General features: G+C 46.1%; 1 long non-coding RNA gene across 14 annotated transcripts in view; it reads right to left on the reverse strand.

Annotated features, from left to right (window-relative positions):
* Positions 1-273: 273 nt before the first annotated feature.
* LOC126037654 (uncharacterized) overlaps positions 274-12,845 on the reverse strand; it is a 48,339-nt gene continuing 35,767 nt past the window's right edge. For 13 of the 14 annotated variants that reach the window (XR_007505793.1, XR_007505786.1, XR_007505790.1 and 10 more), the window contains 2 exons: positions 11,102-11,941; positions 274-9,255 (listed from right to left, as the gene is read on the reverse strand). This is a non-coding gene — a long non-coding RNA (uncharacterized LOC126037654). Of the gene's footprint in view, positions 9,256-11,101; positions 11,942-12,624; positions 12,776-12,845 lie in introns of all 14 variants that reach the window. The other variant, XR_007505792.1, reaches the window with a different exon arrangement.

Below are 12,845 nucleotides of genomic sequence, written 5' to 3' on the forward strand. Positions count from 1 at the left end.
GCAACATCCTTGACCTGTCAAGAGACATGCCCTCAAAGATAGACAAAAGAACTTTGCACTGCTGAAAATGAGTGAAGAAACCATTTTCTATGGATAATTAGGAGTAGCAACAGTTGTCATTGGGCTTATTGTAGGTACTACAGGAGAGGCTCTTGAAGAACTATTAGTGAACTGCCATGTTTTTCACAACATGTAGAAGGAACAGAGACCAAAAATTGCCAGCAAATTCTTTCATCTTGTATTTAATTCTTATTTTTAAAGTATAATGGCAAGACAGAAAGATGAAAAGCAGTGTCATTCCATGTATATATTAGCTTTCAAATACCTGACTCTACTTTTTTATTTCAGCAAACAAAATTTCATTAATCAATTCAACCACTTTCATGGAAAAAATGTTGACAAAAAGTTGAAAGTGAATTACCAAGGAGGTTGTGCATGTTTAAGGAGAATTGTACTAGGAAGTGGTCTAAGCTCTATTTTCAGAGTCATATTCTTCAATTTGTTAAAATGCATTGAGTTATTATGCCTTTTCCCTCTTCATATGCAGGAATGGAAAGAATATTTTCCTTGTCTAAACAAGCTGGGGCAGAGCTCTACATACAGAGAGTTTTATGAATTGATTAGAAAAAAAACATGGACTAAAACTGTCTGTAAGTGCTATCTTAAACAAGAAGACCTGAATTATGTAATGAAGGGCAGTAGGAATGTATACTTAAGAGGAAAATGCATCATGTCTAATGGAAATACAGTGCCTCTGACTGCCCCATTGAACAAAGAATTGTTCCACATTTGTGTCTTATTTCCAACCAATACGGGCTGCAGTACCAACCACTGTGTTACCAAATATGAACCTCCACAGCAGCTACAACAGGTATTTGCTTGTTGACAGCCAGAGTCAGCCCAGCCTGTATCTGGGGAACCGAGGGTGAGGGGTCCGAGGGTGGTCCAGGGAGTTGTGGGCTGGGGGGCTGGGGGGGCATGGTAGAAAGATCAAAAGACAGGAAAAAGGAAGCATGAGAGGATAAGAGGAAATTAAGACCACAGCTCAGGAAAAGAGATCCCATAAGAAACTAAAGGGGGAAAAAACACCCCAAACATCAGAATGAAAAGAAAGTAGAAGAGCAAGAGAAAGCTGGTATATGGGACTGCTGATTAATGGTCCATGAATGTACCATGAGATGATGCTAACCATCAGACCATGTGTAATTCAGCCAGTTAGTTGACCTGCATCCAGTAAAGTCTGATATTTCTCCTGGCTCACCCCTAATACATTGCAAATCACAATGTATGCCAACTGCAGTGCCAAGTAAGTACAGGTGGTTATCAGCCTATGGCTTACAGACACGGGGCTTGTAGAAAGTAACAAAGAAAAGAAAGATTATCATAACAGGTTTCAACTAGCTGGAACGTTCCTCTCTTCAAAAATATCAGTGCGACTCAAGCCATAAAGGGTTCAAAGACGGTGTAATATATAGTATCCAGCAGTGGTGTCATTTTTTCAGTGTCAGAGAATGGCTCAGTAGTCTGCTGGATTTTACGTCAGTAGTAAACACTGATGAGCAATTTCCACATAGCCAGAGATGAGGTTTTCCAATGACCATCTTAACCACAAACATCAGGAAGGATCAGCGGCTGCTTCAGAATTTGCTGCCATGCCTGTTTTGTATTGTCAGTCATCATTCATCTCTCAGTGCAGGCATTGCAGGAGATTTTGTGCTCACATGTGATAACACCACCTGGATGATGGTAATAGTGCCACAGTGAAAGAAGGGTATATATAAGGCACAGTCAACTTACTGGGGTCTATTCCCTTCCAATTAATGTCTTTCTGAAATTCACTCAGTAGCCTAACATTAGCAGATATATTTGCACTATCCATAATTAGATGTGGTTCACTGATATTGCTAGCAGCACACAGTACTGGTGTACAAAAGAAAATTCAGAAACAGTACGCGAGTGTCTCAGTGACATTCAGATGAGCTGTGACCTTTTTAAGCCTCTATGATACGAAGGCTCATTATATGCTATATAGCTGCAGAATATCCTCCTCTTCCTTTCTTCGGTCACGATTCCATTATGTTCTTGTGAATAGCTTCACACAGTGAAGAGCTCAGCTGAATGGAGAGTGCTTTTCTGCTGGCCACTTCATGAAGATACAACCACAGCTACAGCTACAGGACAGAAGAAACCTGACAAACCTTTATCTCATTATTGCTGTAATCTGAATGCTGCCTCTGGATAATAATTATCTCCCTAATATTTTTTTAGCTTGCACTTTAAATCTTGCTCTAAGCATGTTTGTAAACTTAAAAGGAAATTTTTGAAAAGGTTAAAAAAAAAAGCTTTGATTACACCCTGAGGTGCCAAAAGACTGCACAAGAAGATAAGACACCCAAAGACCAGAGGCCTTGGGCATTTATTACCTGCCTTCACGTCCCTTTAGGTATCTGCACTTGCCCAAATTCATCCAGATGGTATAAACAAAGACTTTGGAATAAATCTTGTTATGTTTCTAGCCATATCCCTGGGGTTTCGTAGTAGCATGTGTGTCCCACAACCAAAACCAGAAGGTGAGACACAGAGGTGTGAGAGACTGAAAGAGTTAATGTCTCAAACATTGTGGTGGGGCAAGTTCTGCTTAAAGACAAACCCTGCACAGCCAGGAACCAAGGTGAAAAGCCCATCAGCTCAGACACCAGCAACAGGAGGGGGAGGGCGTGCTGGAGGGTGCACAGCTCCCTGTTCAGATAAGCTGTTCTGGTACAAAGATCAAACAATGGCCACGTCTGCAGGGAAGGAGAAGTTACTCCACAAACCCAAAGGCTCCCAAACTGCTCATTAGCCTGATGAGTTCGGGTGCCCACCCGAAGGAGGGGCAAGGATGATAAAAGGACACACACTGAAGCCCCGGGTGCAGAAGCCCACCGGGACTGGACCCCTCGGCTGACTGGACCAACGCTGGACCCAGGACCGGTGAAATCTTTCTCTCTTCCTTTCTCTCTCTGTCTTCTTCTTTCTTTCCTTTTCCTTTTCCACAATCCCTACACCTCATCCGTTTCAAGACGTAAACCGTTGACCAAGTCTGAGACTAGAGTGCATCCAGCCACCACCAGACCCTTCTCCGAGGAGGAGTCTGGAAAGCAAGGGGGTCTGCTCTGAACCTCGTGACCCAACGGGAGGGATCTCCTTATTCCCTGAATCGATGTATATGGTTACGCGGTTTACAGAAGTAGTCTTATGCTAATTCCTGTTGTGAGAAACCCTGCCACCTACTACCATGCCTCCCCCGTTCAGTTTGCTTCTGTCATAAATAAAATCTTTAACTGATCGTTTGGTGTCGTTTCACCTTAATTTAGCCTGAGGGAATTTCGAATTAAACACGACTCCCTGGTCTGTCCAGTCTGGGTTGTGACAAGAGGGCAGAGCAAATACGGGAGTTCCAGTCCAATTAGACTCCTTCAACAAAGTCCTGCTTGTATAGACAGTATTTCCTTTCCCCCCTGCCAGCATCTTGCACCTTTCATGGATAAATTCATCCATGGCTTTAAATAAGATGTCTACATCCCAATTTTCTTACAGGTTTATGCCCCAGCTGCAGTTGACATAGCGTATTCCAGAGTCAGCTTTAAATTAGCAAGTTACGGCTCCTGTTTGCAGTGGGATTTCTGGGTATGGAGTTCAACACAGAGCCCATACTCCCCAATACTTAATAGGTTTCTAGATATTCTTCTGGTTTTAGGTTTGTGGAGTAGGAACCCTTCTGGAATATAATTCGTCCGTCGCTGAGCAAAACCAGATTCTAGTCAAGACTTAAAGGCACTAATTATGGCATAAACACCGTTTAGTAAATCGGGGTACAGGACTCCAGTAGCCATCTCCTTCTTAGGAGATGTTCAGCTGCTGGACATCACAGCAGGGTGCAAAGATAAGTCGTTTTAGAAGGCCCTTGCTTCATCTTGGTGAGGTTCAGCATCACCAGGGTTTGTCAGAATTAAGACAGAATAGGGCGTCCGCAGTCTTGGACATCTCAGTGATAGTTTTCCCAGCCAAATCACATGTAGAATGTGTGTGCAAGACTTGCACAGCCGGGTCCCACTGCGCACCATCCTACAGCCTTGCCCAGATTCCACCTGTCTGACACAGCTGGTTCATCCGCTCCACCACTGACCGGCTGCATCTGCAAGGCTGCATCAGGAAACAGAAAGGGCTGTGGTGGCAACGCCACAGCCTGGAGTTGTGCTGCCCAGCAGAGACTTCACTCAAAACCAGCAACCACTTTCCGTTGCCTCAGTATAGTTGCACAGGCTCCCATCATGTTGTAAAACATTTCCCTCATGGGATCCAACGTGGGAATGTCCCATGTGTCAGAGAGATCACTATTGGTGTGGCTCATAGCCTAGTGTGTTCATGTTGATAATACAGCCCAGGACTAAACGACATGCTTCATCCTTGTCAAGTCCCCATGCAGCACCTCAGGAAGCAGCAAATTTAATCCCTGCCACCGCTCTAGCCAGGGAAGACTTTTTTTCCAAAGAGCAGAACCCTGCTGCTGGTGCTGAGGAGCTGGCCCAAGAGTTGGCCACAGCATGGGGAGCATGTGTGTCACCGGGTAGTGAACCAAAAGCAGGAGCCATGAGACTTGATTTTTCAAAATCCAGATTAATCTTCAGAGACAGTGGTGAGAAAAAAAATAACAGAGCATCTTCCAATTGCATACTAACTGAATACCATATGGAGCCCACAAGGTAGTGACTTTTTTTTTACTCTAGCTGCTCCTCATTGAACAAAGAAGGTCCTCAGATGTCCATCCAGAGGACTTGTACTTTGATAATCTGCTCTCTCTTGTGTTCACCCAAATCCCCTTCCCTCTGTTATCAGACCATTGGTCACTACAGAGGATCAAAATTGCCATGTTTAAATACTATTCTTCTTGTGAGAAACTAACATCTGATCAAAGTTTAACAGCGTGAAATACATTTCTTGTTTTTGCAGTAAACCTTCCTGTCCCTTGTTGTCGATCCAAGTTCATGGAGGTTTATTTTCAAAGCAAATCTCTTGTTTTTATTCCACCGGAGAGCTGCTATAAAGCCAACTATTGTTACTGTAGAGTATAACTGCATTTTTTTTTAGTCTAACTGCTAGAAGCAAATGTTTTTCATCAGGTAAAAAGTCATTGTATACATGCATTATATAGACAAGTCTTGGACACAACTAGCAGTTAATGGTTTTTAATTAAATAGAGTGAGACAGGACACTCAAGGAGTGACCCGGGGATTACTTGTAGAGGAAGTTTCTATCGTGACTAATAGTGACTACAAATAAGATGGGGTATTACAATAAAATTCTACTGCTGACAAAAATATTAACAGTAAACGACAACAGAGCTTTCATCTGGGACTAGGAGAGCATCTGGAATATATTAAGACTGTAAAATTTCCCTTTAAGTATGGATTGCTAAAGTTAAAGCCAGCCACCCAGAAACCATGGCACTCAGAGTAACTCAATATTTTTTTTCATTAAAAATTACTTAAGGAGATTTACATCTTCCCTTGGTTGACATCGTGATGTTCAGCTTGTCCAGACTTTGAGTCCTGAAAATATGTATGTGATGAGAAGGAATGGGGAAAAAAATGGTCTCAGATATGTCCTGCCTATGTTCATCTGGGAAAACAACCCCAGTTCCAGGCGTCTTTCTGCAATGCAATCAGTCAGATGCTCTTTGCGACCACTCTGTGCAGATACCCACTGCTTATTAATACCATATGTGAAGTTGATGCATTATGTATCTAGAAATGCAATATAAGCACCAGATACCGACAGAGATAAACAGGAGAGAAGTGGAATGTGCTGGGACATCATTCCAGAAAACAGAAAAGTTTGCTTTAAACAAAAGGCAGTGTGCTAAAAGAAGGTTGAGATTGTAGCAAGGTTCCTATTTCCCATCCTCCTTTCTTCCTGTTGCCAATTCTCGTGACATCTCTTGCTGCAGTCTTGTCTTAATTTAGACTGTGAATTCCTGGAGACAGAAATTATCCTGTAATTTGTATATATTGCATGCAGTACAAGAAGTGCTCGTCTCGCCTGGATCCTCAAATGGTGTTTGGGAGGCAGCTGCAGCATAAACAGGGGAGCTGGATGTCTCTGCAGCTGAACTCCAGAGCATGCACAGTGCACAACAGGCAATGGTCCTGGTAGGGGACTCAGCCCCCTGCTGCTGTAAAGCCGCACCAGGGATTAGGAATAAATAGCCCTTGTGTACAGCCCCCCGTTTTCAGAGTAAATCCTAGGAGATGACATTGGTTTTGGCTACACTGGGAGCTCCCAAAAGGCAAGGCAAGGTCTGTAGAACAAACTGAGGGACAAGGGCTGGCCTGCACTCCTGCTCTCAGTAAACTGGACCGAAACCCGCAAAGCTCCTCAGGGTGGGATTCATCTCACATCCCAAGAGGTCCCAGGTCATGAAGATCCAGGGTAAATGATTCCTCTTCTTCCATTTTTCTTCACTTGCTCTAGTGGGAATGCAAATAGGAAGGACTCGTTGCTCATAAGTTACCTTCCAGCAGCTAGTATTGAGTAAGATGAAGCCCATCCCCTGTGTTCAGAAATCAGCCCTGCCAAAGAGCTTTCCTCCGCTACGTATTCCACCATGAGGGGCACAGGAGGCCTCACTTCACCATTGGCATAGCAGTGGTAGGTCCTGGTCCCCCTTCAAGCCAAGCACTCCGCAGTGAAAGACATGCATAAATATAGAACAGAAAGATGGTCTAGAATAAAAGCCAACTCACTGGGTGGCCTTGGTAAGCATCTGATGTCTCAGTTGAATTTTATGTATTTATTTCCACTTACGCATGTTTTCCTCAGAGTAGGGGAGGGGTTTTACATGTCTTTGCCATAAACCTTCAGCCCAAATCCTAATGCTGGGGTAACAACTCCTATTTGCAGATCAAAAAACTGTGTTAGGAAGAAGAGATGAATCTCCTCTCTCCTTCTCTTCCCACCTCCCTCCAGCTTCCATTTCTTCTTTCTTCTGACCATGTATTTGTGTGGCTGAAACATTCAAAAGTAGCTGTAGAAATAAGACCAAGTTTTTCAGAAATTGGCAGGGAGCAACCATTATATCCACTGAGGTCCTTACAGACAGGCAGCACACAGGATCTGAACTCTGATGAGAGAGTAGCTACTTTTTCAGCATTTAAGAGGGAGTTTTGAAATGCCAGCCTGCAGTGTTAAGAAGGAGAAAAACTCTGTACATGTCTCCCAACAGAGAAATCTGAACCTCTTGATCTACCCCACATCTCATGCTATCAAGAAGTTGGTGAACATTATCCAGAAACCAAAACACAGAGAGGAAGTCTGATCCTGGAAATGTTCTGCAAGGAGGAATATACAGGTATATACTGCCCTGAGCACCAATCCTTACCGGCTGGCCCCATTTCTTGGCATGGTGGTAAGAGGGTGGCATGTGTGTGTGTAAGAGACAAAGTAGGGGAGCTGGAATAAGCCGCTAATGTCCTCAAATTTTCCTTCCTATCAGTAAGTTGTTGCTGCTAAAGGCAATGAAGGAAACCTGCCAAATACAACAGCTAAACCCAACACCCTGAAAAACATAATATTTAGGGATAGACGTGCACGGGGGCCAGCTTGTGCCAGCTGCCAAGTCTACAACCACGAGAGGCCTGGGGCACGGGGAGGTCTCCAGGAGAGTGCCTGTTGGTGGCCAGGCCCAAGACAACCCCCGTGCTCCTGTGCAGGTATGAGACTGTGACCCCCACAGCTGATGGACAGTCCCACAGATGGCGTGGGCAGCTCAGCTTCCCTTTCCTTCAAACCAATCACTCTTTGCCAATGGAAACGGAGATAAATACTGATGACACCCCCAGGGTGGGATGCACGGGCTTGGCAAGCGATGGCTCAGACAAGGGCTGAGGTCATCACTCCAGCAGCAGCTCTCAGGGCCTTAGCAGGAGCTCAACATCAAGCTGGAGCAAAATAGGGGCTTAAGGAAGTCTTGGACCTACCAGGGTCTCCTGGAGGTCCATCAAAGAGAAATAGGGAAGGAGTTGTTCTTCTCCAACGAGGCCCTGGTAGGATCGGTGCAATACATTTTCCTTGTCTGCACTTCTAGAGGATTGTTGGGAGGGATCCACAGCACAACACAAGGGTGGGGAAAACCTTGTAAGTCTTGAGAAGGCGGGATGTGAAATGGACAGAGAATTCCCCATCTTCCTTATCTACATACCTGATGTCTAATTTGGGGCTACAGTGAAGCTTTTTTTCCCCACACCGGGATGACATTGCCTGGTTCCCCTACTAGGAGATTTTGGCGGAGCAATTGGGTGTGGCTGTTAGCAGGGTCAATCCTGCTCTTTGCTGATGGCAATTAGTAGCTCCGTTCCCTGAGGTTTTGAGTGCTTATGCCTAATTTGTGCCTAGGGGCTCAAGTGACAAGTAACTGGGCAAAACTTTACTGGCTAAATGTCTAATCTGCAGGCAGTTTGGTGATCTTCTGCCCTTAAACTCAATGAAATCCATGGCTTTGGGTCTGCACGATGTCCTCATCAGCTGCTTCTCTCAGCCAGCCTTGCTGTCCTTGGCATTAGTCTGCTGAGAAGACTGAGACTTGAGGCCAGGATGTGCAAAACCATTAGTGTTTTGGGATGACTAGTGGGGATGTGTTTCAAAAGATGTGAACTTTGGAGCATGCTAAGCACCTGTTCTCTGGAGTCAGGCCTGTTCAGACGCCAAGCAGAGCAGATGCATATATCCAAGGGCTCAGGCTTACTGGCCTCACATTTCATGTGAGCTCTGCAAGGCTCCTGTCCCACAGGACAGGCCCTGAGCTGTGGCACAGCAGGTCCTTTTGGTGAAGGTGGTACTACAGCAGCAACACAGTCCACTGCATCTCAGCAAAAAATTTACCTGCTCATTTTTGATGGCCATCTCAGTCCAAAGAGTCCTAAAACAGCTTTTACTAACTCCACAGCAAGTTCTTCCTAAGAGGTCTCCTGAATTTCTCAGTATCTGAAGGCTTCTTTATCCCATGGGGCTCCTGGAAGGCATTGCAATTGTTCCTGGCCCTGCTTCTCCTTCCAACTTCTATTCTGCATGCGCTTTTGCTTGCCTGCTATTCCTGTGTTCATTTTTATCTTCATGCCAAGCTTGAGCTGCAGTTCATTGTAACAGTATTTCCTCATAAGGCCGTGCTTAATGAGTGAGGAGCTTGTATTTGTTGGTGCTGGGTGGTGGCATGTGAGGCTGCACAAAGGAAAACAAATGTTTGAGATGTTTGCGAAGGTGCTGTCATGAGACAAAACAGGGCACTTGGGCCTGACATTGCTACGGTTACTTGTGCTTGGATGTACCAGAGCCTGTTCAGTCTCTTTAATAACCCTCCCCTGGGAAGTTTCCATCACCTCCCTCCCCTCCCGCCAGCTCTGCTTGCCGCCAGGCCTGTGCTCTTTGGAGACATGATGGGGAGACTCGCCCTCACCTTGGAAAGAGTCTGACCAGCTGTTGCCACCTTGCAAAATTGACTTCTTCACCCCTGTTTGTCACACAGGTGACACAGCTGGGAACTCTGGAGCTGCTTGCAGCCACAGCAGGGCTATGTTCACCCTCCTCTGGGGAAATGATCCACTCAAAACTCCACAGCTTTAAACATTGCAGAGACTTTTTATTGGCTCCAAGCAATTAAAATATCCATGCAAATGAGGAGTCAAATACCCTATTTACTCAGTTCAGGGTGAGCTGTAAAGTGGAAAGACTAAGCCCTGTCTCTCAAGGGTCGGGGGGAGTGGAGGCAGAGGACGGGGCAATGAATTGGCCACTGCACTTAATTGAGCTTGCTTGCTCCTTATCTAGCCTGGTTTGGAAGCAGAGCTTAAAACCTGTTTGCTTAGGAGGTTTGTTATAGTTATGGAAGCTAACACTGGAGTTACGCTGAGCAGCAAGGCAGAGGGTAAAACAATATTTTGTTCTTAAGTTAAAGCACTTTTGCAAGGGTAAAATAAGTAGTCTGCTCTGGCTGCGACTTTCATAAGCAAGGGGTGCCGGTGGGGTTGGTCTGCGGGAGCCTGTGCCGGGACTTTCTCCACCTGCGGGGTGGGCACGCTGCACCTTCGGGTGATCACATCACCCAGGGCACCGCAGCCCTCACTCTCCCTGTCCTCTGGGGACCCTGGTGATTGCTCTGGGATGAGGAAAGGAAAGGGCATTATTTTACTGGCCAGCCAATCCTGAGGAAAATGGCTCTGTTGAAGCCCTCAGAATATAAGACCTTCTTTCTCCCCATATGAAATTTACAGGTGTGAAGTTACGATTCCTGGAAACATGGTGCCTTCTCATACAATAATTGTGAGTATGAGCTGGGTAAGTAACAAAGCACTACCCAGGTGTTTAGGCAAAGACTTCTTTTGAACTCAGAAATGTTTGCTACTTTTGTGACCAGCTGTGCTCTTCTTCTTTGAAATAAGTGAAAACTCTCCCAGACTTTTAGGTTTAGGGCTTGGTATTTCTTAGTTTTGCTGTCTTGATTTTCTCTTCTAAAACTCCAGTACTAATTCCCCCTGGAAATAAGACATGCAAAGGAAATATGTTTGGGGAAGAGTCGTACTCTGAACATGGGAAAGTGAGGTCCCAGGAGGTGAAGGGTCTTGCCCCAAACCCCGTAGGAAGCTTGTCCCACACTGTAGAACCAAAGGACCTTTCAAACCCCAATCCTTTGTCTTAGTTGCAATTTTCTTGCAAATATTTGGGATTCGGATTTCAAAGTTCAAGCTGGGTTAATCACAAAGAATGCAGCTCTTCCTGCTCTGTATGCAGGGGTGTAAGGTAACAGCGGCTGCGGTGCCCTCCCAGACACCCCATGCATCTGCACGGGTTTCAAGTAACATCTGGTCTTTAAACTCAATATCACACATACGGATTAATGATTACCTGCCTGCTGTCCTGGCTTCCAATCAGTTCCCCTTTATTGACTTAGCCCGGGCTCGACAATGGTTTATTAATCTTGCCTTTATATATACATAGCAGCCTTATTGTGAGTATATACTTCCCCAGTTTTATTAACCAAGGTTATTATTGTAAGGCACTAAGGACTTACTTTGTTAATTTGGGCTGCTGTTAACAGCCTGCAGACTGGAGCCTAGGTGTGATGATTATGAGAGCCGGACCAAACTCCGCTGTGGGGGAAGTTTCCCGTAGGGAGAGGTTTGATAACGAGACACTGTCACGTCCCAGGGATAACACGGGAACAGACCCGGGAGACCGTCAGAACCTGCAAGGATGCCCGTCCCGTGGGATGCCATCAGAAACTGCACAGCTCCCTGCCTCTGGCACCCCGGCACAGCGCCTGGGACTGCAGCCCGCCGGGTCCTGCCCCTGCTGGGTGCCCAGCAGCAGCCTGCGCAGAGCCGGGGCCTCCACCGTGCATCGTCCCAGCGGGCCACGGCCCTGTCCTCGCTGCCCGCTCCGTCCTGCCCGCGTCCCTGTGGAAAGGTGGGCGAGCAGGCAGCTCCGTCAGGGTACGAGGGCAGGGTTTTACCTGTGTGGCAGAGCTACCTGCCTGGCTCGAGGTAGCTAACATGTTTGGGAGAGCTGCTCCGGGCCATTCCCGAGAGCTCGTTCCTGGAAACAGATAATTCAAAACATTTGTCTGGAGGATGGTTCGTGGGATAACCACAAGTGTTTGTATCATGGGGCAAATATTTGAGGCGCATCCAGATCAGCTGTTACCAATGTTATTGTTTTCAGTCAACTTTCAGAGGGGTCCCTGGGGGCTGGCTGCGCTGGGAAGCAGGGGGGAGGAGGGCTGGGGCACGAGGTGCACCCCGGGCTGATGGCTCGTCATCTCTTTCCATAGGCAATGCCCACCGTGAGCACGGTTGAGAGGGCTGGGGTCCGTGCGGCAGATCCTCCAAAGGTTTATTTTTCGGAAGCTAACCTGCATATGAGGAGAAACAAGAGCCCTTTATAAAAAGTAGAAGGAGTCCAACGGCAGCTGTAAAAATGAGAACCTCCCACAACACAACAAACAGAAAATTACATTTCCCCTCATTGTGTCGAAGGGGCTGAGCTTCCAGCCAGCTGTGGAGGAAATAAGGAGTTTATACTATTTGCAGTGTCAGTGAGGACCAATGTACAAATTTCCTGTCTGGCTCCCTCTGCAGATTAACAAAACTTCGGCAAAGAATATAATTTCATTTCATTTCATTTTTCTGTTTCTGCGGGGAGAAGATGAATCCCAAGCAGAGTGGTCACAGAAGCCGCAACCCAGAAGGTGCCATGGGAAACTGAGCACACAGGAGACCAAAAAAAGGGAAAAAATTCCTACGATGCCAGAGCAACAGAGCTCTGCCCCTTACAGCTCTGGGCCCAGACGGAGCAGCAGCTTGCAGGCGCGTGTCAGTGTTTGTGGTCTTGCAAATAAGCACATGCTATTTGCTCACAAGCCCAAAGTTTTTCCAACATGTGCGTTGCCATGCAGAAAGTTACCTCCCCCCAGTGTTTGTTTTATGTTTCAAAGCATTGACATTTAAACTTCAGTCATTAAAAGAAAAATGCCATATTCTGTCTTGGTGCTTGCTTATCTAGTCTGTGTAAGCAGAAAGCACAGCCCATATGTACCAGAGCTTTTTTGGTGTCTCCCTGCTCTCCAGCATGGGGTATTTCAGCCAGCTGTGGGCAGAAACAGACCCCACAAGGCCCTTGACCCTGGGTGGCAGCTGGCATTCCTGCTGCTTTCCCAGCTGCTTCCAGCATCCCACGAATGACAGCGCTGGGCAGGGAGGAAGAAAACACACACATTCAGTAAACTGGAAGTCAGGTATATGTAAAATGAAGCAGTC

The sequence above is a fragment of the Accipiter gentilis genome, chromosome 4 (assembly GCF_929443795.1).
Source record: "Accipiter gentilis chromosome 4, bAccGen1.1, whole genome shotgun sequence".
In the NCBI taxonomy this organism is placed as follows: Eukaryota; Metazoa; Chordata; class Aves; order Accipitriformes; family Accipitridae; genus Astur; species Astur gentilis.